This window comes from Pinus tabuliformis, chromosome 3_1, assembly GCF_031772625.1.
Source record: "Pinus tabuliformis cultivar Carrire ecotype Pingquan chromosome 3_1, CPIR1, whole genome shotgun sequence".
NCBI lineage: Eukaryota > Viridiplantae > Streptophyta > Pinopsida > Pinales > Pinaceae > Pinus > Pinus tabuliformis.
In genome coordinates this window covers 159,002,688-159,029,436 of record NC_142301.1, presented here as the reverse complement: position 1 = coordinate 159,029,436, position 26,749 = coordinate 159,002,688, and positions in this window count along the sequence as shown.

Genomic DNA, 26,749 nt, shown 5'->3' with positions numbered 1-26,749 from the left:
ATGGTTGTCTAACATTGTTTTTTTCTTCAGTTTCATTTGTGTGAATCTATTGTTACTTCCTATTCCATTTCATGTCTATTATATGATCTCTTTCAAGGTGATAAACAAAAATCATCTTACATGCTTTGTTTTGGGGAAGTTTTCATAGTTTGTTCATCTTTCTTCAGTTTAGGAAGAATACACCTTTCATGCTCTTCCTAGCTTCTCACCTATCTAAAATCATCTCATCCCTAGAAAACCTAATGTGCGAGCATATCTACCTACCTTTCCCCTTTGAATGTCTACAATCATATCTTATTTTTCCTGACCTATTTTCTTTGACCTAACCCTCATCCAACAACCCAACTTCAAACAAACAAAGCCCTCTACACTTTATACTTAGCCTAAAACCCTAATCCATCCAACCCTCTTGGTTGTGATTATTTGGAGAGAGCCTCTCAAGCTTGGTAGGGCTAGCTACCAATTCAAAAGGTTGGTCTGAGGTTACCTCAGCTAGACTCTTCCTCAGCTTTGGAGATCTAGAGGAGTGATAACAAGAGGAAGCAATGTCACTTTTGGAAACAATGCTCCAGCAAGAATCAAGGGTAAAGGTATAGTTAGTCTTCATAAAAAAAGAGAATAACCTAATGTGTTGTATGTAGAAGGCCTCAAGCACAATCTTCTCAGTGTTAGCCAAATGTCTGAAAATGGCTATGATGTGACCTTTTGATCTAAAGATTGTGAGATACACAACATAAAGAATGGAAAATTGGTAGGAAAATCAATTAGAACCCACAATAATGTATATGTGTTTGATGATTCCAGGGTTAACTATTATTTAAGAAAAATAAGTGAAGCATGATTGTGGCACAAGAGGCTTGGGCATATGAATTTTGACAATTTGATAAACATAAGCAAGATGGGACCAGTAAGAGGATTACCAAGACTATCTAATCCTAATAACATAATCTACAAGTCATGTTAGTTTGTCAAGTAGACTAGGACTCATTTCAAACCAAATGAGTTATCCTCATCCAAACCTATGAAGCTTATTCACACAGAAAGTTGTGGCCCAACCAGAGAAATAACCTCAAAAGGAGAGAGGTATTTCATGTTTCTCATTGATGATTTCACCATGGTCACTTGGATTGTCCTCTTAAAAAAAAGTCGGAAGTGCTCAAGCATTTCAAGAATTTTAAAGCTCACTTAGAAAATGAGAAAGACTTAAAGATAAAATGCTTAAGATCAGACAGAGGGGTAAATTACACCTCAAGACAATTTGAGGAATTTTTTGATGAGCATGACATCAGGAGGTAGTACTCAGTGGCTAGAAATCCTCAACAAAATGGAGTAGTAGAGAGGAAGAATAGAACAATCCATGAAATGGCTAGAGAAATGTTCGATGAAGCAGGAGTGTCACACAAATTTTGGGGAGAAGGAGCTGAGGCAGTAGTATATCTGTGAAACATAACTCAACTCAGGCCTAATAGTGATAAAACTCCCTGTGAGTTATGGAAGGGAAGAACTGCATAAATTAAACATCTCAAGGTGTTTGGAAGCAAGTGCTTCATTAAAAGGAATGAAAAGAACCTTCGGAAGTTTTATACATGCATTGACGAAGGGATATTGCTCTAGTACTCTATTCAAATAAAAGTATATAAGTGTTACAACAAGTGGAAAATCAATGTTAAGAATTGCATTGATGTAATAGTAGATGAGGTAGGTTTGCAACCTGAATCCTTTAAAAGAAACATAAATTCAGATGATGAAGAAAGTTCAGAATTGAGGTCCATGGATCTGGTGATCCAAGTGGATATTGGTTGCCACCCACCTATTCCACTTGGACCCCCACCATTGTTTCTTTCATTTTTTCAGTTTCCTTATTGGTAGCACAATTTACTATTTTTGGCAGTTTTTCACTTCCTGAATTTCCAGAGTCATTTTGAGGCCCTAAACGGCATTTTTGGGAAAACTCGGACCAACGTGGATTCCAAATTAATTTTTCTCATTCCAAAATTATATTCCTTGGATATATATTTCTAACGAGATATTATTCATGTCAAACAAAGATCGTATGCTAAAGTTATGACCCTAGGAAGTTGATGTACCAATTTAGCCAATTGGGGCCCATAGTTTGGCACTTCATCTCCTAGGGTTAGGTTTTTGGATGTTTATGGTTTTCCATTGTTTCTCAATAATAAATAGGCCTTTGAGCCTCATTGTCACATAGTTCAGAGGCGTGTAGCCACCACATCTCTTCTCAGAGATAAGATAACATCGCCCGAGCTAGTCTTACTTCCATTCTATTTATAAGCATATTTCAGTATCTGATATTAATGAAATGAAGTGTTTTTTCTACTGCATCTTTGTATTTATGTTTATATTTTTAATTTATTGTGTTCCTGTTTAAATCCGCATCAGTGGTATCAAAGTAGTCTGCTCTTTCTTTGTTTTTCTTTGCATGTCCCCAACAAGGTCGGGATATAAGGAGTTAGGGCTCAATTTGGATGAACCTTTGCAAGATCAGCCTCAAAAGCCCCAAAGGCCACCTATGGGGGAGGAAAATAAAGGCAAGGGGGCAAGAGATCCTATCAAAATATTTCTTGAGGAGGCCCTGAGAAATAAAGGAACACGATGATGGATAACTTTGCTCAGATCCTTCAACGGTTGCCCACCGGCGACGCATTCACATCTAGCAGCCACTCTGGAGGCTCCACTCCTTTTAAGGTATAAGTAAACTTTGAAATTCCCATATTTGAGGGCCAAATAGATGCAAACACTGTAGGTAAATGGTTAAATTTTCTAGAAGGCTATTTTTATGTTCATGATTTTTCCAGCTGAGAAAAGATTACTTTTTCTCTTCTCAAAGCTGACCCCCACGTCAAGGACTGTTGGCAAACCTACTATGAGTAGAAGGATGAAAATACGACCTCACTTTTTTCAGTTGCACCCACTTGGAATTCATTCCAGGATACCATGAAGGAGTAGTACTACCATGTTGGGAGCTATGAGGATAAATACATAAAGTGGACAATGTTGCGTCAGGGAAGGGACCAAGATGTGTCGAAGTTTACCAATGTTTTTCATACCCTTCGCACGAAGTTGGGTATCAAGCATTCTGAAAAGTATTTGGTACTCAAGTACTACGGCTGCCTATGCAAGTACATCCTAAATGAGATGGAGTTCCTACACATCTCCTTTCTCAGTACGACGTACTGATAGACTGTCAAGATTGAGCAGAAGTTTAAACAGAAGAAGTGATACTTTTGATCTGCGAATCGGAAGCAAGGGAAAGGTGCCCCAAAACCACAGAACAAAGTACAAAGCCAAGGCGGGGTGGCCCAAGATAACCCATCAAAGCCACAAGTAAAGAACAAAACCATGAAGCCGAAGAAGGACACGGGAAAGTGGTGTGAGTTCCATAAGAGCTCCACTCACAACACAAGTGAGTGTAGGGCCAAGTAGTCACTAGTGGCCAAGCTGAAGGCTTCAAAATGAAATGCATGTTCTGACTCTGATTCAAAACCCGACAAGGGGAATGACAAATGGAAGTAGATTAGTGATTCAGAGCCCAATGCCATCGTTGCCACCATGAAGATCCAAAAGGATGAACCCAAAGATCTAGAGGAGGAAGAACACCTCTTCCACTCCCAGATGTGGGTAAAGGGTTCCCCACTATAGTTTATTATCGATAGAGGGAGCCAAAAGAACCTCATTTCGACAGAGGCTATGAAGCGTCCGGGCTTATCGACCACAACACACCAGAATCGTACACCATCGGGTGGCTTCACCAAGGATGTGATCTTTGCATGAGAAAGTAGTGTCGCTTTTCATACAACATCAAGCCCTTCAAGGATGAGCTATTATGTGACATTTTTCCCCTTGATGTTTGTGATGTATTATTAGGCCAACCATACTTGTGGAAGAGACATGATGTGTATGAGTTAAGGTCTCACACTGTTATTGTTACTTTGGGAAATAAGTTTTACATGATACTAGAGGTAGCACTGCTTACCGCCATCTCTTTGGTTACTACAAAACAATGCAGTAAGATCATTTCCAAAGCCGGGGAAATTGTTTTCTTGATGATACACCCTTAGGGAAAGAAGCAGACGGTGGCCACGACCTCTGGACAGGGCCCCTCTGCACGACAATAACAGATGGACAAGGTCGTGGAGGAGTATGAGGACATCTTGATTCTGCACCTCCCGTGTAGGGGTGCCTCTATACTATCAGGTCAAGCACTCCATCAATCTGACCCTAGGTGCATCATTGCCCAATGGACAAATCTAGCGACACTATGTTGTGGAGAACGACGAAATCAAGAGATAGATTCAGGAGCTGCTACAGAAAGGTCAACACCCTCAACATCGACTTCTTAAATGCCTTGGTACTCCTCTTCCTATAAATCCATGACTTTCTCTGGTTGCTTGTCTTTTTTCTGCTTCGGCTATGCCTCAGTATGCTTCCTCGTTGATGAGTGCACTGGAATTGGCTTCTTCTTTTTTTTCCTTCATGGGTGGTTGCTTTTATTTCATAGCAGGCTAATCTTCTTTAACCATAGTTTTTTTAGCCTAGGTGATCTCAGTGCTGTGGGCACGGCAGGCGTAGCCTCCATACTAAACACTTTCGGTCCCAGTGCGTTGGACACAGCAGCTTCTGAACTAAGGGCTTCGATGGGGTTAGTGGAAGTCATTTTCTCAATGAATAATTCAAATTCTTTTGTAGAATAGTCCAAAAATAAGGGACGTGACACAATTTCCTCCTAAAACGCTCGGCTCATATGTGACAGACAACGAAATTCACTAGCAAGTCTTAGAGCACAAAGTGTTCTATGTTGGATCGGTATGCACAATTTATAGGGGGATTTGAATTCAAATCTGACCATTCCCCCCAAATTTTGATAATAAATGTTGTTTTGGCGACAGATCTTCAAATACTTTTTCCTTAATTGCCACCTTTCCACTCCTTTTAACCACTTTTTGGCCATCTCATCATGAATAGTAACTCCAACAGTCATTTTCCTGTTAGGCTGCACAGTACCTTTCCCTCTCACACAACGTCCTAAGCACAGCTCCATCTGGTGCATCCTCATCAATATTCATGCAGCTTGGTCACTTCCTTGTTCTCCAAACCTGGAAATGTAGCTTATAGTCCCGCACTCCCTTGCAACTTCCTGGAGCACTAGGACTGTCCTTCTGCCATATAGTCATCGCACAGGATCCCCCGTATACAGCTTCAACCTACCCCCATTCACTTTTCCCAGGAAGGGTTCCCCATTCATCTTCATGAGCTGAACTGTGCCACCATCTATAATTTCCTTGACAATATATGGCCCTAACCAATGCATCTGGAATTTACCCAAAAATTTAGTGAAGTTACTATCATATAACAGTACAAGATCGTTTACCTTGAATGTGTGAATCTTGATATGGTGATCATGCCATGCTTTTTCATGTTCCTTTTGTACTTGTTGATGGAATCCTACCAAAAATAGTTCTTCGTCGAGCTCCATGAGCTACGCGAGCCTTTCTTCTAGGGCCTCGTGGTCCACCATATTCATTAAAGTTGCTATGCACAGACTAGGCATAATGTATTCCATTAGCTTCACAGCTTTGACCCCATATACTATTCTGATCGGCGTTTGTCCTGTCAGCTTCTTACAAGTAGTCCTATAAGCCCATAGCACTGTAGGTACGCGTACATCCCAATCATTCCATTGTGTGTTACATATCTTTGTTAGTGTGTTCTCCAAAAAAAATTTAAAAGCTTCGACAGTTCCATTTTCCTACGGGTGATATGGTGTACTCTTCTGATGGTAGACCTGGAATTCATCAATCAACGCACTGGTTGTTTCATTCAAAAAGTGCGTACCCCTATCACTCATCAACACTTGCAGGCATCCAAACCTTGTTAAGATATATTCAAACAAGAATTTTGTTGCTATAGCCCCTATACAATCCTTTATGGGCTATGCTTCTGCCCATCTGGTTAGATATTCTGTCGCAATGATAATGTAGCGCGCGCCCATTTTCTTTCCACAGTTTTGAATTGGCCCATTAAAATCAATCGCCCACTTCTCAAATTCTTGCAAAGATACTTGAGGATGTAGTGTGATCTCATCCCTTCACGACAATCTTCCAGTCCTTTGACATGCATCGCATGCCTTACAGTATGCCTTGGAATCCATGTGTAATGTTGGCCACCATAGACCTATGTGAAAAATATTTTGCGCAGTTGATTTGCTTGCATAATGGCCTCCCACAGCTCCCCCATGAGCTTTGGTGAGAATGTTATCGTGCTCAAAGTTTGACACATATCTCCGAAATATTTCATTTGCATCCATTTTGTACAAATGTCTCGCAATGACTGAAAATTCCATTGTGCGCACTACTAATTCCTTCTTTTGCTGACTTTTATATCCTTTCGGTGCCGTCCATGTAGTTAAGAAGTGGATAATGTATACAAAATGGTCATCCACTACGCACACCGCAAAGAGTTGTGCATCTGGCAACCCTTCCTCCAAATTACTGGGTTCTTTGCCTATTTCAATTCGCGACAGATGGTCAGGTCCAACATTCAACCTGCCTAGATTTACAATGACTTCAAAGTCATACTCCTCATACTCCTAAAATAATGACAACCATATGCAAATTTTTTCCCCCAACACAGGCTTGTTGACTAGGTCTTTTAAGGCAGAATGATCTGTATACATCTTGAAATTCCATCCTAATAGATAATGCCTAAAATTTTGTAGCACGTAGACAATGGCTTAGTCATTGAATAATTTTTCTTGGCCTTCAATAACTTGCTACTTGCGAAGGCTATAAGATTGTCCATTTCTCCTTCATCGACCTATGTTAGCACTGCACCTAGCACAATGCAAGAAGCATCCACTTGTACATGAAACTCCTTTTTCCAATCGAGAAATACTAAGATTAGTGCAGTTACCATCTTTTATTTTAACACATCTAAATTGCACTGACATTCTTCATCCCAACAAAATGTTGCATCCTTCTTTAGCAGTTTTTCCATGGGCGTGGTAATTTGAGCATAAGCTTTGATAAATTTTCTATAGTATCCTGTATGTCTCAGCATCGTGCACAGTCTCTTGATGTTCCTAGCAGCCTCCAAGTTCACAATTACCACAATATTTGTAGGGTCCACCATCAATCCTTGCTTGCACACAAAATGACCTAGAAAGATCCCAAAAGGAACACAAAATATAATTTTTTTAAAATTCAGTGCTATCTAGTATCTGCAACATGTATCCAACATAAGGCGCAAACTTGCTACATGGTGCTTCACTAAGCCAAACACTGTCCAGTCATCAAAGTACACTTCTAGGAACTTATGAATGAATTCCTCGAATGCTACTATGACTACGCAGGAAAATATCACAGCCGCATTCTTCAATCCAAATGGCATAATAATGTACTGAAAGAAACCCCACTCTGTTGCGAAGGTGGTCTTGCTTCTATCTTCTGGGGCAATCTTGATCTGATGATACCTGGAAAACCCGTCAGTAAAGGAATAGGCCTCCTTCCCTCCAACATTGTCTAACACTTCATCTGTAAATGGCGTTGGAAATGGATCGTGAACACATGCATCATTGAGATTCCGTAGATCTACGCAAATCCTTATTTCACCCTTTTGTTTCTTCTCTTGGACCACCATCGTACTCACCTAATCAGATTCCTCAACAGGTTCTATGAAGCCTGCCTCTAGCATTTTATGCATCTCTTGGTGAACCTTTTCCTTATAATTAGGGTTAAGGTGATATGGCCTATGTTTAACACGCTTCGCATCCATCTTCAATGTGATATTCATAGTGCCCAAATCGTTGTTTATTCCCTTTAAATCTGAAAACTTAGTGGGGAAGAGATCCTGGTATTCATGAAGAAATTCAACAACTTTATCTACTATAGCGTCTTCCCAATAATCTCCAATTTTTGTGAACATTGGTTCTTCTTTAGTGCCATTGTTTACTTGCCTCGTTTTCAAATGTGCCAAGATGTCCGGGTTCTCTAATTTTGGGTCTTCGACTTCGCGATGCCCTCCTACCTCCGGAATATTGATATTCCTCAGGTCTTCTTCCTCCTCTTCAATGGTCACGTTATAGCATTCCAATGCATGGCGCAGCTAGGTGGTCTAGTTCGGTTGGGTCCATTCCATAGGTTCCCTCGGTGTTCGAAAGATGACTGCTTTAATCTCTTGCAACGCTTCATCAATGCTTGCAAATCTGTCATCAAAGATGAAAGTCAATAAGAAACCTTCCTTCAATACATCCCATTCCACAGTGCCATGGCAGACCTCCATTTCAAGATACCAATTCATGGGATTGTGTTGGGTGTGGAGCCTGAGTATCTTCTGTATTCAAATGTATCACCACATTGACCATAAAATATTCATTGCAAGGGAGGTCCAGGGGGGATGACTGTGACCTTTGGGAGCTGCCCCCGAAGCTAAGAATAGATGTAAAATTACCTTGTAAAATGTTGTAATTTCATAGTCAATTTGGGTTGTTCATTAGGTGGAGATCTGACGGTAGAAGTTATGTTTAATTTAGGGTTTTTTTCCCTAGAAGGCAACCCCTCGCTATATATGAGGGAATTGTATTATGTCTATGTATATCTCTATTCTAAGTGAGGAAGAGAGAGGAGATTGAGAGCGAAGAGGGAATTATAGCGGATCTGCTACAAGTTGTATCTCTTCAGTTTGCTGGATAATATAAAAAAGAAGGACTGGCTGTTTCTTTGTGGATGTAGCCCAAACTGGGTGAATCACGTATATCTATGTCTCTCTTGTTTTATGCTTTTTATGTGTTCCATTGCTCTGTAATATATAATTCTCTAACAACTGGTATCAGAGACGAAGGCATTTTTTTGGCTGATAAACTCACAAGAGAGAAGGGTTCCTTGTTCGAGTGGGAGAAATGGCGGAAGATGGTAGGTTTAGGGTCGAAAAATTTAATGACCAAAACTACAAGCTGTAGAAGATGCAGATGGAAGATTATTTGTACCTGAGAGATCTGTACCAACCATTGAGTAGAGAGATAAAGAAGCCGACGAATATGACAGACACAGAATGGGATATTCTCGACAAAAAAGCACTTGGAACAATACGGTTGTGCCTAGCGGCATCGGTAGCATTTAATATTTCAAAGGAAATGATAACAGAGGGTTTAATATCGACATTAGCCAAACTATATGAAAAACCCTCGACCTCAAATAAGGTATTTCTTATGAATCGTTTATTTAATATGAAGATGTCAGAAGGTGGATCTATTGCTGATCACTTAAATGAGTTTAATACAGTTACCAGTCAGTTAAGTTCTGTAGGGGTAACTTTTGATGATGAAGCTAGGGCTCTGCTATTTCTATGCTCATTGCCAAAAAGTTGGAATGGTTTAGTTATGGCCATTAGTAACTCTATCTCTAGATCTAGTACTTTAAAGTTTGATGATATTGTCGGTGCAATCCTTAGTGAGGAAGTGCGACGGAAAAGCTTCAGTGAGACATCAGGTAATGCTTTGACTGCAGAGACTAGGGGAAGAAAAATGGAAAGAGGAAAGAGCCATGTATATCGCACTAAGTCGAGAAAAGGAAGATCCAAGTCTAGATCACAGAAAGTGTGCTGGAAATGCGGGAAGAAAGGACACCTGAAGGAAGACTGCAAGTCTCGAAAGGGAAAAGAAGGAGATGCGCAACAAGAAAATAATCATGAAGTGAATGTAACAGGTGATGTGTTTCAAGATGCTTTGATTCTTTCATTAGAAAATATTATTGATTCCTGGGTGGTATATTCAGGGGCCTCATTCCATGCCACACCTGATAGGAAACATTTTTATGATTATGTTCAAGGATATTTTGGACAGGTTCAATTGGGTGATGATAAACCTTGTAAAATCATTGGAATGGGTGCAGTTTTCATAAAACAGCAAAATGGAAATCAGTGGCTATTGAAGGAGGTAAGGCATGTTCCAGATCCGAAGAAAAATATAATTTCAACAGGGAAGTTGGGAGGTAAAGGTTGAGTAACTCCTTTCATAGATAAAATCTAGAAGGTCTGATCTGAATTTGAAACTACTTGTAAATTGTTTGCAAGGTATTCAATTCAGAAATATACATGTTTAAAAGATTTCCATGTCTTGCAGAAAGAAAACAAATGAAAATTTCAGTTGTTCATGACCCATTTAAGCATAGCATATTTATGTCCTTTTACTGTTTAACACACTAAAACGAATTTGTTCTGCAAAATCAATCAACCACAGATGCAAAAGAAGTTGATAAAGCAGTGCACCCCTCCTGGGCTACGTCTGCTGGGTCCAAAGCTCCCAAATGGGGCTTGTCCTTGTTTTCATTAAATGCTCAAATTGAATATACAGCTGAATAGAAGCATCTACAGGTGGAATAGATGGTAAAAATGGATTCAGAACACTTGAATCCTTCAGTATTGACTACTGGTTCACCTCCAATGGATATCTCCAACCCTATACAGTCTTCACAATCCTGGGCCCTGGTGGCTCCTAGAACTTTCACGGCTCCAAAACCTCTGCAAATGACCTCAGATGGCTGTAAGACCTACACCAATGGCTTCAGAAGGTTGAAAATACCCAAAATCAAAAAACAATTCGTCCAAAACCGCCTTTCCTAGCCAAAGTTATGGCCAATTAAAGTTTTCCTCCAGTTATGCCTAGAAACACTCCAGCTAACTTTAGTTGGAGTCCAGTTAGGCCCGCCAAATATGGCGGGCCCGCCAATTTTGGCGCTCCTGCCAGAATCTCTGCCAAACGAACTGCAGTTACATTAAATGCTGGCGGTTTATCTCGGATTTCGTGCCCGACGGTTAGGGGGTTGAGCCCACGGTTATGGGCCCATGGTCATATGGGAGGGGGGTCTGGCCCCCTTCGGGCCCTGCCCAACAGAAATTTAAAATTTTTAAACATATTCCGCCGCTCCCTGAACACATGTGAAGCTTGTGGCGTGTTGGTAAAGCGCTTGGCTGGTGGGGAAGAGGTTGTGGGTTCAAAACTTGCCAATGCCACAAAATTTTAAATATGCGCCCATAATGCTTGCTGACGTCATCTGGGGCCACGTGGCGGCCTCCGGGCCTACCACATGGCATCCTGTGATTGGCTGTGCAAAGGGAATATTCCCTAGAATATTCTAAGGAAGATTCTACGGAATATTCCTTTTTTAATTTTTTTTTGAAAAATTAAAATTTTCAATGTTATTGACAAATTCTTCGTTTTGCCATAACTTCCTCATACGACGACCGTTTTTCGAACCGTTTACGGCGCCGGAATTAGGAATACGAGAACTTTCCAGTCATTCAACTTTGAACTAGTTATGAGCATTTTACGACACTTAGGACATGAGCACCTGATCACGCCTCCCCATTGGGAAGCTTTTGGACCCCAAAAGCCTTCAACTACCTGTTAATGAGGTGAGGGTATAGCTCCCTCACTCTGTCCACCTACATCCACTTTGCCTTATTCGGTTTGCTGCCTTTGAAACCAACTCGAACATAATCTACACTGCCCCTCCTTGAAGTGCGTGTCCTTCTATCAAGGATTATATCTTCTTTCAGCTCATCTAAGAATTATGGCGAGAAATCTTCTATAGATGGCAACTCAACAACACTTTCATGATCAGTAATCAAAGGAGGTTCATACAAACGCAAGTTCTCCACATTGACAATAGAATACATTTGCATGTAGGAAGGCAAATCTAATTGAAAAGCATTATTTCCAACCTTCTTGAGGATTTTGAATGGACCATAACGAATAGGCTTCAGCTTTTTACCTTCTCCTTGCATCCTTTCCTTACTAATGTACAGCCATACCTCATCCCCTTCTTGAAACTTGTGATCAACTCTATGCTTGTCATGTCTTTCCTTGTACTTGCCTTGACTCTTCTCAAGTTGTTCTTGAATTTGCTGATGTATTTGCTGAATTCTTTCAATGAATGAACGAGCTTTGTCAATATCACTATGTCCCTCAATGGCGACATCTTTCTCAAGAATGAAATCAAGAGGTGATTTTGGCAAGTAACCAAAACAAGCTTCAAATGGTGAGGTGTTTGTGGAAGAGTGCTTGGCACGGTTGTAAGCATGCTGTATGTAGTGCAAATGTTCATCCCAAAGCTTGGGATGCTTGCTGCAACCTCTCAAGAGGTGCACAATGGTTCTGTTCACAACTTCTGTTTGTCCATCTGTTTGCGGATGAAAAGCAGTACTTTTCTTCAACTTTGTGTCCATCATCTCCCATAGGTTGGACCAAAAATTCCCCACAAATTTGGAATCCCTGTCACTAATAATGGAAGTAGGCAAACCAAAGTGAATCCATACATGATGAAAAAATAATTCAGCAGTTATAGTTTTCTTACAAGGCATAAGTATACACATTTTGCTGAAACGATCAACTACTACATATAAATAATCATGCTGCTTTCTAGATTTTGGCAAACCTCCTACAAAATCCATAGAGATGCTCTCCCATGGTCTAGAAGGTACCGGCAAAGGAGTATACAAACCAAGCTTCCTATTTCTAGGCTTGCTTGTAGCACATAATGAACATCCTCTTATGAACCTTGAAACAGAATCTACCATGTGAGGCCAATAGAAATACCTCTGTAGATGTGCAACTGTTTTGCTCACACCAAAATGGCCAGCAATAAGAGAAGAATGAGCTTCTCTTATGACATTTATTCTCTCCCCCTGTGGTATACACAACTTGCCCAAATGAAACAGCAAATTGTTATGTATGTGATAGTCATTTTCCTCTACATGATTCCCTTTACTCAAGTTAGCATACACATCTTTAAAGTCATCATCAGATGCATATTGTTCTATGTAACTATCATGTATAATGGAATCATTCTTAAGTAAAGTAACAGCACCAATAATAGGCCTTGAAAGCATATCAGCAACCTTATTCAAAGTACCTTTCTTGTACCTTATTACCAAATGGAACTGTTGCAAGAAGCCCATCCATCTGAAGTGTCGTGACTGTTGTAACTTGCTTTGTGATTGCAAGTACTGTAAGGGCTGATGGTCGGTATGTATAACAGTTTCTTTGCCCATAAAATAGTGTTTCCACTTTTTGACGCTTTGCACCAATGCATACAACTCCTTATCATATGTAGGATAATTTACAACAGCACCATTAAAAGTTTCAGAATGAAAAGCAATAGGCTTACCATGCTGTAGAAGAACTGCACCCATGGCATAATCACTAGCATCGGTTTGTATCTCAAATGGCTGTCTCAAATCCGGTAATGCAAGGACTGGAGTTGAACTAATCTTCTCTTTCAAAGATTTGAAAGCTTTTTGCTGCTTGCCTCCCCATTGGAAAGCATGCTTCACACTTGTCACTGCATGCATAGGAGCTGCTATAGAAGAGAAGTTAGAGATAAACTTCCTCCAATATTGAGCTGCACCCAAAAAACTTCTTACCTCTGTTATGGATTTGGGAGTAGGTCACTTCAAAATAGCCTCAATCTTAGCAGGATCAGTTCTCAAAGCACCTCCTCCTACTATTTGTCCCAAATAAACCAAAGAAGTCTTTCCAAATTCACACTTTGACATTTTAAGAAATAACTGATTCTTCTTCAAAACATCAAGCACTTTCCTAACATGCATGACATGATCTTATCTAGACTTGCTGAAAATTAAGATGTCATCTAAGTAGACAATAACAAAATCATCAAGAAAAGGACGCAAGACATCATCCATTACCCGCATGAAAGTTGCAGGTGCATTGCACAAACCAAATGACATCACAAGCCACTCAAAGAGTCCTTGTTTGGTTTTAAAGGTTGTCTTCCAAATGTCACTTTCTTCAATTCTTACTTGATGATATCCACTGCGCAAGTCTAGCTTAGTGAAATATCGAGCATCTTTCAGCTGGTCTAGCAAATCATCTATCCTTGGGAGTGGGTAATGATTCTTTACCGTTATCTTGTTCAAGGTCCTGAAATCAACACACATACGCCAAGTGCCATCTTTCTTTGGAATCAATACAATCGGTGAACCACATGGCGAAGTACTTGGCCTTATGAAACCCTTGTCCAACAAGTCCTTGATTTGCTTCTTTATTTCAGCATTCTCCATAATAGACATGCGGTACATGCCTATGTTTGGAAGAGGACAATCTGGATGCAAATGGATTTCATGCTGAATCTCCCTCTTAGGAGGCAAACCTGTTGGCTCCTGAAACATCTCATGATATGCATCAACTACATCATACAGTTCTGACTTAAGTTTTGGATCACAATTGTCAAATGACTCATGATTCACATCAACCTTGGGCTTAATCATAAGAAGAACAAAATTCTTACTTGAATTGACCAGCCTTGTAAATTTGCATCCTTACAAATCCATCCAAGTGGATATGGCTTTGGATGTGGAACGGTCTCAAGTTTAAGCTGCTTGACCAAGTCCTCTGATATAAGGTTTGCTTGTGACCCACTATCAAAAAGTGTGTCAATTTTAGTATGTTTTGAAATCACCCTCACATGAAACAGTTCAATTCTTTCTTCCTCATTAGGAGCTTGTACATGGCAGTTTGAGGTACTAGTGCTGGCTTGAGTTTCAATTTCTTTTCCCTTCAAGTTTTTCAAACCCATGGCTGCAATTTTGGTTTCATCACCTGAATCATCCCCTAAATCTTGTGGTGTAGATGTAGTAGCAGCAGTTTTTTGTTTCCCTTTGGATTTGTTAGATTGAGGTCTTTTTTCAGGATGTAATTTCCAACAGTTTTTCTCCTCATGGCCTGGTTTAGAACAGTGTTTACAGATCACTTTCTCACTCTCCTGTTTGACAGATGCATTCCTTTTACCCTTTCCCTTGGAGGTTTTCTCTTTGTTTTTCCCCTTGGGGGGCTTGTTTCTACCCTCTTCAAATGTGTTTTTTCCCCTTGCCTCTAAATGGGTAGCTTGGACACAAACCTCGTCCAGGCTAGTAGGGTTAAACATCAAGATGGTGTGTCTAAGGTAGCTATGCAAGCCACCAATGTATTTCAGTAAGGTTTCCTGGGTCTGTAAATCTACCCCTAACAAGAGAGCTCTTCTCCTGAATTCTTGGGTGTAGTCTTGGACACTCTGACCCTTAAGTTGTCTAAAATTTTGCCAATTCATAATGACGTTTTGCATGTGAGCAAGAGGATAAAACTGTTTTTTAATGGCTAACAGAAATTCAGGCCATGTTAAGGTAACCTTACCAAATTTCTTGATCTCCTCTTTAGTCTTGGCCTCCCACCAGACCAATGATGCTCCATCCATTCTCAACGAAGCCAACTGAATCTTTGTGGCATCATCATGCATATTCTGGATCCTCAAGTAAACTTCCAACTGCCTAATCCAGTTGTCAAGCTTTTTTGCATTCACTTCACCATTAAACATAGGTAATTCGAATTTTACATCAAGCTTCAAAAAAGGACTTTTTCCAGAGGATCTATGCTTATGCACAGAAGAAGAAGATGAGGATGAAGAGGAAGAAGGTGATGATGGGGGTGGTGGATCACCATTTCCTCCATGTCCTTTCTTGGAATGATCATCATCCTTCTTACCTCCTGAAGAGCCCTCTCCTTCATGTGGATGTTTGGACCCTTCTCCAGCCAATTTTTCATTTCTTTCTTGGTACAATATCCTCACCATTTCAGTGAGGTCCAAGAAAGCCTTTCTGAAAACTCTTTCTTCTTCTTTTGGATCCATGTCTGCAGGAATTTCTCCTTCATGTGCAGACATTCTTGAAGCTTCTGCTGAGACTCTTGAGGGTGAAATTGAAGGTGGAGGTGATGGCTCTCTGGCCTTCCTTGACTAAGGATTCTCTCGTTCTCTAGTCAACTGTCCTTCCCCTCTTTTAAGTTTCAACCTGGTAAGCATCAATACTTGCAAGACAGTTAGAAGATCTTTGCACAAAACCCTGCTCTGATACCAACTTGACCTGAATTTGAAACTACTTTTAAATTGTTTGCAAGGTATTCAATTCAGAAATATACATGTTTAAAAGATTTCCATGTCTTGCAGAAAGAAAACAAATGAAAATTTCAGCTGTTCATGACCCATTTAAGCATAGCAGATTTATGTCCTTTTACTGTTTAACACACTAAAACGAATTTGTTCTGCAAAATCAATCAACCACAGATGCAAAAAAAGTTGATAAAGCAGTCTTGGGCTACGTTTGTTGGGTCCAAAGCTCCTTTTCATTAAATGCTCAAATTGAATATACAGTTGAATAGAAGCATCTACAGGTGGAATAGATGGTAAAAATGGATTCAAAACACTTGAATCCTTCAGGATTGACTACTGGTTCACCTTCAATGGATACCTGCAACCCTATACAGTCTTCACAATCCTGGGCCCTTGTGGCTCCTAGAACTTTCACGGCTCCAAAACCTCTACAAATGACCTCAGATGGTTGTAATACCTGCACCAATGGCTTCATAAGGTTGAAAATACCCAAAATCAAAAAACAATTCATCCAAAACCGCCTTTCCTAGCCAAAGTTATGGCCAATTAAAGTTTTCCTCCAGTTATGCCTAGAAACACTCCAGCTAACTTTAGTTGGAGTCCAGTTAGGCCCACCAAATATGGCAGGCCCACCAATTTTGGCGCTCCTACCAGAATCTCCGCCAAACGAACTACAGTTACATTAAACGCTGGCAGTTTATCTCAGATTTCGTGCCCGGCGGTTAGGGGGTTGAGCCCACGGTTATGGGCCCATGGTCATATGGGAGGGGGGGCTGGCCCCCTTCGGGCCCCGCCCAACAGAAAGTTAAAATTTTTAAACATATTCCCCTGCTCCTTGAACACATGTGAAGCTTGTGGCGCGTTGGTAAAGCACTTGGCTAGTGGGGAAGAGGTTGCGGGTTCAAAACTTGCCAATGCCACAAAATTTTAAATATGCGCCCATAATGCTTGCTGACGTCATCTGGGGCCACGTGGCGGCCTTCGGGCCTGCCACGTGGCATCCTGTGATTGGCTGTGCAAAGGGAATATTCCCTGGAATATTCCAAGGAATATTCTGCAGAATATTCCTTTTCCAATTTTTTTTTGAAAAATTAAAATTTTCAATGTTATTGACAAATTCTTCTTTTTGCCATAACTTCCTCATACAGCGACTATTTTTCGAACCGTTTGTGGCACCGGAACCAGGAAGACGAGCACTTTCCAGTCGTTCAACTTTGAACCAGTTCTGAGCATTTTAAATTTTGAGCATTTTACGACACTTAGGACATGAGCACCTAATCAAGGTCACTAAAGGATCCCTGGTAATAGCGAAAGGAGGAAAGGTTGGTACATTATATTTATGCAATGGTATTTCTAATTCTGTTAATGATTTAACCTCTACAAGAGAAGATACGACATTGTGGCATCATAGGCTCGGGCACATGAGTGATAAGGGGATGTAGATTCTTCACTCAAGAAATTTGTTGCCAGGTTTGAAGCATGTTGATTTAAAATTTTGTGAGAATTGTGTTTATGGAAAACAGAAGAGAGTTAGATTCCTTAGAGTTGGGAAAGAAAAGAAGAGCGAAAAATTAGAGCTTGTGCATACAGATGTATAGGGACCTGCTCAAGTATCATCTCTTGGTGGCTCTCATTATTATGTTACTTTTATTGATGATGCAATCAAAAAAACTTGGATTTATTGTATTCGAAATAAATCTGATGTATTTGATACTTTCAAGAAATGGAAAGCTTTGGTTGAAATTGAGATAGGAAAAAGGTTGAAGTGTCTCAGATCAGACAATGGAGGTGAATATTGCAGCAAATAATTTGATAGGTACTATTCAGAGAATGGAATTTGCAGAGAGAAGACAATTCCAAGAACACCACAAGAAAATGGTCTGTCAAAAAGGATGAACAGGACAATCATGGAGCATGCAAGGTGCATGAGATTGCATGCAGGATTTCCTTTACAATTTTGGGCAGATGATGTAGATACTACTGTTTATCTAATAAATAGAGAGCCTTCAAGTTCCTTGGATGGTGGTATTCCAGAGGAGGCATGGACAGGTAAAAAGGTAAACTACTCTTTTTTAAAGACTTTTGGTTATGAAGCCTTTCTCCACATTAATAAAGAAAATAGAACAAAGCTTGAGCCAAAATCAAAGAAATGTACCTTTATTGGATATGGTGTTAATGATTTTGGTTATCACTTTTATGATTATGAAAAACACAAAATCATTAGGAGCAGAGTTTTCATATTCAATGAAAAGGTTTTGTATAAGGATCAGTTGTAGGAAAAGAAACAAGAAAAAGAAAACAGATAATACACAGTGCTTGACGAGATCACAGGAAAAGTGATGGTTCCTGGAAATCATAATGATCAATAGCCAGAACAACAACCACAATAGCAACAAGCACCTCAAACACCTGAAAGTGGTGTTAGAAGATCTACCAGGATAAGTAGACCCCATGAACGATACTCTCCTTCATTATATTATGTATTGTTGACTGATTTTGGTGAACCAAAATGTTATGAAGAAGCAGTGCAGGTAGAAACTAGGAAGAAGTGGGAGCAAGCCATGAAAGAAGAAATGGACTCCTTAGCACATAACCAGAATTGGGACTTAGTCAGGTTGCTTACAGGTAAAACAACATTGTAGAATAAATGGGTTTACAAGTTGAAGGAAGAAGATGGAGGTAGAAAAAGGTATAAAGCTAGACTTGTGGTGAAAGGGTTTGCACAGAAAAGGGGTATAGACTTTGATGAGATATTTTCTCCAGTTGTTAAAATGACTTCAATCGGAACTATTTTAAGTCTAGTAGGAGCTGAAGATTTGCATCTTGAGCAATTCGATGTAAAGATAGCTTTTCTCCATGGGGATTTGGAGGAAGAGATATATATGCAGCAGCCACAAGGAGATGAAGAAAAAGGGAAGGAGAAACTAGTGTGCAGGTTGAGAAGAGCTTGTATGGCTTAAAATAGGCTCCAAGGAAGTGGTATCTAAAATTTGACAAGTTTATGTATGAACAAGGTTATACTAGATGTCACTCTGATCATTGTGTTTATCTCAAAAGGAAAAATGATGGCAGCTATATTATATTGTTATTGTATGTAGATGACATGCTTGTTGTAGGTTCTAACATGTAGGAAATAAATGTGCTCAAAATAAAATTGGCAAACTCATTTGCAATGAAGGATTTGGGTGCTAAAAAACAAATCCTTTGTATGAGAATAACTAGAGATAGGAAGAATCACAAATTAACGTTGTCTAAAAGTGAGTACATAGAAAATGTGTTGAAAAGGTTTAATATGTAGAATGTAAAACCTATTATATACCTTTGGCTATCCATTTCAAATTAAGTAAGGAGTGTCCCAACACTCAGGAAGAAATGGCCCATATGTCTAAAGTTCCATATGCATCAGCAGTTGGAAGCTTAATGTATGCAATGATCTGCACAAGGCCTGATATTGCACATGTAGTGGGAGTTGTAAATAGGTACATGAACAATCCAAGGAAAGAATATTGGATGGCGGTGAAGTGGATTCTCAGGTATTTGAGAGGTACCAAAAATCAAGCATTATGTTTTGGTGGTTCAAACATTGCTCTACAACGATATGTTGATGCAGATATGGTGGGTGATAGAGATAATAGGAGAAGCACAATAGGGTATGTGTTTACTGTAGGTTGAACAACTGTTAGTTGGGTCTCAAAACTGCAAAGTGTTGTTGCACTCTCAACAATAGAAGCAGAGTATGTTGCTGCTATAGAGGTTAGTAAAGAAATGATTTGGTTACAAAGGTTTATGGATGAATTGGGTAAGAAGCAGGAGTTGGGCAAGTTATACAGTGACAGGCAGAGTGCCATACATCTTGCAAAGAAATCTACATTTCATTCCAAGACTAAACATATACAGCTCAAGTACCATTTCATACTGTCAGTGTTGGAAGATGGACAATTGAAGCTGGAAAAGATACACACTAGCTAGAATCCTGCAGATATGTTAACAAAAGTTGTAACCAGGGAGAGACTAAGAATTTGCTCAGTTTCAATTGGTCTTCAAGTATGATGAAGAAGATGAGAAACAGCCAGGTCCAAAGTGGAGTCATTGTCCAGCAAATGAAGCAGTGGTGGAGTTGCTATAATTAGTCTCCAAGTGGGAGATTGTTGGGTGTGGAGCCTAATTATCTTCTGTATTCATAGGTATCGCCACATTGGAGCCTAGTTCGTAGCTGCTCGTAAAATATTCACTGCAAGGGGGGTCCGGGGGGGGTGGTTGCGACCTTTCGGAGCCCCCCCCAGCGGGGGGATCGAGGGCAGTGCCCCCGAAGCTATGAATAGATGTAAAATTTCCTTGTAAAATGTTGTAATTTCATAGTCAATCTGGGCCATTCATTAGGCGGAGATATGATGGTAGAATTTATGTTTAATTTATGGTTTTTTTCCCTAGAAGGAGACCCCTCACTATATATGAGGGAATTGTATTGCGTCTATGTATATCTGTATTCAGAGTGAGGAAGAGAGAGGAGATTGAGAGAAAAGAGGGAATTACAGTGGATCTGTTGTAGGTTGTATCTCTTCATTTTGTTGGATAATATAAAAAAGGACTGGTTGTTTCTCTATGGACATAGCCCAAACTTGGTGAACCACGTATATCTGTGTCTCTCTTGTTTTATGCATTTTATGTGTTTATATTTCTGCAATATTTTATGTGTTCCATTGCTCTGTAATATATAATTCTATAATAGATTGTATCCAAGGTATGACAAAATATGTGTACCCATTCTGGCTGTGATTTTGTCCCCCATGCCTTAGTCCATTTTTCCAGGTGGTCGCGTGGATCATCATTTCCATTATACTTCTCAGTCATTCTCGTATTGGCAAGCCCAAACCATAGCTTCATCATTCTTCTATAATCTCACCATCCAGCAAAACTATCATTATGTGTACCCCACAAACGTGCAGGTGTAGCGCACAACGCCAATTCCAATGCTTGGAAGTGATTGTCCTTAGGGCTTCATGCTCAAAGTCACCTAAAAAAAATCTATGTCCATTAAACCATCATAATAAGGTAACTTTCTTACCTTCGACAAAACACAATGCAACGACTTTGTCATCATATTGCATCGCAATGTAGAAATTTCTTGTAAGCAATTCTGCCAATGCTCTAATTCCACGTCTGAATCAAAGGTGCAGGAACTCTCCCGATCCCATGCAATCTATCCATCTGTCGTTGGATTGATCCAGTCCTGATCTCACGCTGTTATCTTGTAGATTTGATCCATCTCGTCATCACTTTCTTCATAGTCACGGACTAGTTCAGTATAGCGCGCTCCTTCTGCAGGATCCAGTGCACTATAACCTGAAGTGATTTTCTTTCAAATGACATTGTCCTTTTCTTCAAATTAATGACCCCATTCATATCAATATCCCAGTCAATTCCCAGGAGCATGGGGTAAGGATTACTGTCATCAACAATTTCTATAACTTCAAAGTCTGCTACTACACTCGCACCTTCAATATCAACTGTTACTCCATATAGCCATCCCATGGGGATGATTTTCTACTGATTCACCATTTTGAGCTGAATCAGAGACCACTACAGCGTAGGTCTCCCCATCCTTTCCCATGTCTATTTTGGTAGAACATTCACATCGAACGCCAGATCCAAGATGACCTAGTCCATTTCATAATCACCTATCTACGGTGTTAGCCACATCTCTCGCCCTGTTCATGCCTTATGTTTAAACAATCTTTATGACCACGTGGTGCTCATTAGAGGCATTTTCTTTACTGGCACATTTATTTATTAATTCTTTCAATCCTTCCACAGCCTTGCTATTGTGGAACAGCTTCATTCAGGTCTCCAAAAATGTAGTGAGTACAAAAGGATCAATCTCTGTTGGCACACTGATTTCTTGTATCTTGTCCTGGCTTCCTGAGGTGGAGGCCTCAATGAAGCTCTTCTTGGCTTCCATAAATGTTTCCTTAGTGTGATTTAGATCAAAGCTAACTTCTTTTTCTGGAGCTTTGTGGACCCATCCATCTTCTTCAGGTTGTTTACCTTTATCAATGCTAGTCGTCATTCCACTTCTCAACACTATATTATCACTTTGATCTTCCTAGTGGGGCTCAACCCTCATCATTTGTAAATTCTGCATAGGCTGCTGAGGCTGTGTTTTCTTCTCTTGCATCTTAGCTATTAACATCAGGAATTCTTTTATGGTATGGTCAAACTGTCTGCAGTATTGACATGATGGGTGTGTAGGATTCAGGAAATCTCGTGCAAAGTGCCCCCACTGTCCGCAGTTGTAGTAGATAATCTGACGGCAACCTCTACCAAGTCCTCCTCCTCAGCCCTGGAAACCTCTGCGTGCTTCTCTGGTGCCTTAATTTGGAGGCTGAGTCTCTTCTTGGATACAGTAAGTAGGGGTTCTTGCCATCATCAAGTCATAGCTTCGACAGTGGCAATCATCATGGCCCATAGATTTACAAAAATTACAAAACAACTGCTGAGGTGTTTGAACAAACTTCTGAAGTAAGTGGTAGTTATATGTCACATGTTTCCCACTAACTTGACAAATGGCACACCATAGTGTGGCCCTCGTGAATGACCCTGCTGGGGCTTCTGGCTTTAGGGGAATTGGCCCTCCCCCTGTAATATAATTCGCAAACACAGGAAAATGATCCTTATCATGCCCATGGCCCTTGCACTTCCAACACCAAACCTCTATGCGCATGTCAGGCTTAGTCTCCTTGTCTTTCTTCAAAATTTGTAATTCTAGGTGTAGGATTTCTAATTTTGAGTGGATTTGCTGCACCCCTAGGTTTGTGTCCTGAATGGGTGATGCGTGCAGCCTCATTGTGATCTCTAAGGCTTCTGCCTATGTATCTATATTCTATTGTGACAGAGCAATTCTCAAATGGGGCAAAAGCAATGCTATAAACCAATCGCGATGCTGGATATCTGAGATCTGCATGTTAGCCTGTCTAATCTAGCACTTCAACCTCTAATCAAAGTTCGAAGGCATCTGCTCAACCTTCATCATGATCTCTTTAAATTCAATCACCGACTGTGAGTTAGATTTGGGTTTACTAAACTCTTTGTTCAAAGTGATCTAAGTTTCTACTAGCGATGCATGAGGATTTTCAATACAATACTTAATGTACCAGGTTAGTGGGCGATCCTGTAAGGCAGTAGCCAGCTGAGCCTTATTTATATTATCGTCATTGATTTGCTTCACTGTCCACATGATGTTTGCAACAAACCAAAACTGCTCTGGATCTTCACTTCCTATGCCCTTGAAGATCAGAATCTTCATTGCTTTTGCCATGTTCAAAGGTGGTTGTGGAGGTGGAGGTGTGGGTGAAGGTGTATGCGGTGGAGTGGATGAATGATTTTTCCTAGGAATACCCTGGGTTATTAGCTGAACAACACTTCATGGGGTAGTCTGCACCGCCCCTTCATTGTCACTTGAGGGAAGTCCAACCAATGGGCTATACTCTAGTCCTGATCTTGCACAATTTCTAAAGAATCTTCCACTTCACATAGCTCTTAACATCAAGGTAATGGCACTACCCATTTTTCACATAATAGAATTTTAATCCAAGTATTTAATGATCTTAAATACTTACGTTGTGGTCCTTTGAAGAATCTTTGTTATAGCTGACTAAATTGTCAACTACAAATTCTGTAACAAATCCTCCCAGAATTCAATTGAATCAATGTTCGACAACCCACGCAATCTTGTTTTCAGATGCTTCTAGTTGTCGCACTAATTCTAGAGTCCACACTATGGGACTATCAATCTTCCACCTTCCTTGACTATTTGTCAATTAAGCTAAACACTCATACAGTTCAACTGGTAAGGTGTAGAACAAGATTTTGTGTATCCCTATATACAAATATCTATTTAGCCAATCATCCTTTGACAGGTGCCTATTCCTATTTTCTTGCGCCGTGAACTCGTGAATCTTCCGATCCAACCACTTTTCAATTTCTTTCTTGGTCGGATTCCATTCATGCGACATCGCACATCTCTTTTAAGCAGATCTCGGTCCCAACAATAGAACCATTTGTTGGCTTAGGGTGTCCTAAACTAGGTTCAGAGTTAGTTGTGCCAACCAACAAAACCATACACTACTGGCCCTTTCAGCAAAAACTCACATAGCATAGGCTTCAGTCTCAACTAAAGCAGGATGGGGGGATGCAAGAACCAAGTTTATGCATCTAGAGACTAGTGTGATGTCTTCCAGCACCTTGGATCTGCCTCTGTACATATCGATAAACTTCAGGGCACGTCACTACAACTCAGTTAAAGCAGCCGTCATAACTTTGCAAAGGTCCACGATCAGTCCTTGTGGACCCTTAATAGTTGATTTACCTACTTACACGCATCAAAAAGTAAGCCTACATTGTATTTCACATAGATCTACTTTATTCGTTAGAAAACATAAGAGGAATGATCTGAAACTTCATGGAAGTGGATAAGAATTCATTTCATACATTATTAAGACACATTCAATAAACTCATGTAGCATTCGATCACTATTTCATAAAACATGTCATTCATCAACAACATATAGCATAAATAGGTACAATGGAAATACTCAGTAATTCTTTGGAAAATTGTCTTTATTGATCTTTAATTCATTGATTACAGACTCAAACTACCCTGCGCACACAATTGCAGGGGTCCACCCACTCAGCTCTGGACTCTACCCAGGCCTTCATGCGCTCAGCTATGGAGCCTTCCCTTCTCTACCTAAGTTTAGGAAGAAGAGCCTTCCTACCTGTTGAGGGCCCCGAAATCGGGTCGACAACAAGGGGGATACCCACCCGGTCGGGAACCTGGTTGGCGGCTCCTTGCCCGTTTGGTGTAGCGGGTCCGACTGGGGATGATGGGACCAGCTTCCCAATCTAAAAAGATGTGTGTGTGTGTGTGTAGATTTTGAAGACACTAATCTAAAGGTAATTTAAACTACTTTAATTCTAGACTCTAAACTGACTCTATGCTATTGTAATCTAACAAAAAACAGCACATCTAATGTATACTAACCCGGGTAAAATTCTTTCATTATGCGATCTAAAAAGATTTCATACAACAACTGGTAATAAAGATCATTCAGCTATCATAAGAATATAAATCAATTTAAGATGAACCATTTTGCATAAGAAGTTAGGCAAAACAGTTGTGAACAGCATATCGCATAATTAGTTATTCATATGTTAAGCACAAACAAATGATTCCACCGTACAAAAGTGCCAAATGGTAATCTAGACATTCATACATTAACACATAAACAAATCAGTTGTATATCACTCTAAGAATATGAGCAGAAATTAATCAAGAGATAAAAGTACCATTTATGACTGATTTCACTCACAAACTTCAAGCAATAACGATTTATCTCTACTTACTTCTAACATCTACTAAGAGTACAGAAGTGCAACATCAGTAGCAGACATTAAAATGCAAACATAAATAAATCTCGATCCATCCATTCATCAAAAACCCCCTCCGAGGGTGCAAAAGTGCATGTTCTGAGGACAAGTTTTTTGACAAATTTCCGGACCCTTCTCCAAATTCCATGAGAAGGGTTAAATACTACTAACTAACTAATCTTAATTACATAAATTTAGGGAACGACTTCAAATGACCGCCCTTTTACTAAAGCAAATTTATTTCTAAAAATTGAATCTAATTTCTAACTGTTTCTGTATCTGCTCCTTAGTGCTGTAAGCAATGTGAGGTTCGCCTGGAAAGAGTCGGCTGGTTGTCTTTTCCTTTTGCTCGGGCGATGAAAGTAGAAATAACAAAAGCTGGCACCTCTTTCTGACAACTCAGAAGATATTTTTGAAAATCTCCCTCTGACTGGGTGTTTTTTGCTGTGTGTATACTTAGTATAACCCAGATTTCTTTCAAACTGATTGTGCTGTTGCTATTTCGGTTTCCGGCCGTGTGAAAGACTCAATGAGTTAGGGATTTCATTGCCTGAACAATCTTACGCATTGAAAATTGCTTCCATTCTTTGTTCCAGGCTTTTCTGAAGCATCATCCCTTTTCAGCATTTTTCTTTTTGCTTTACCCAATCTGAGCTTCAGGATCTTTTGCAAACATGCTGCTTTTGTGCGCCTTTGACTCTGAGTCTTGGATAGTCTATTTTCATCAGTGTCTGTGGAGTGGTATTCTAGACTCTGCGGCTCTGCTGCATGCGGCATTCATTTGCGAAGGCATCTCCTCTCTGTTCTTCAAGTATTGGCGCTTTCCCCTTTTCCTTAGATGTTTCCTGCATATAGATTTATATCAGTTACTGCCTTACAGTTTACGCAAAGGAAAAGAGATATGAAAAGATTGACATGAAAGCTTTAAACTCTAATGAATGCATAATCATGACACTCATAAGGAATTGACTCTTCGAAAAATGCAACATGATCATCTTTGGATACTCAGGCGTGCAATCATTAATTTCCCTTAAGGTGAGCGCTCGATTTTGGGTTTGTAGATCATGCCGAAGAAACTTTGCAATGAGTGGTTTCTGTGATTTGTATTGCAGCAATTAATAGTTTCATTCATCGCAGATCGCAAATCGCAAAATCGCAGTTTGTAGGATCGCAGATCACAAATCGCAATATCGCAATATTCATTTGCTCGTTGTGTGCTGCTTGTGCGACGTTTGCGATATGCGACGTCACAAATCGGCCGTCGGCGATTCCTTCTCGTTTTCTTTTAAGGGCGCTTTCAAAATATGCGATGCGATGAATTTCGCATCGCTTCTTTGCAGCTTATTTATGTGCATAGGAAAACTCTTCAC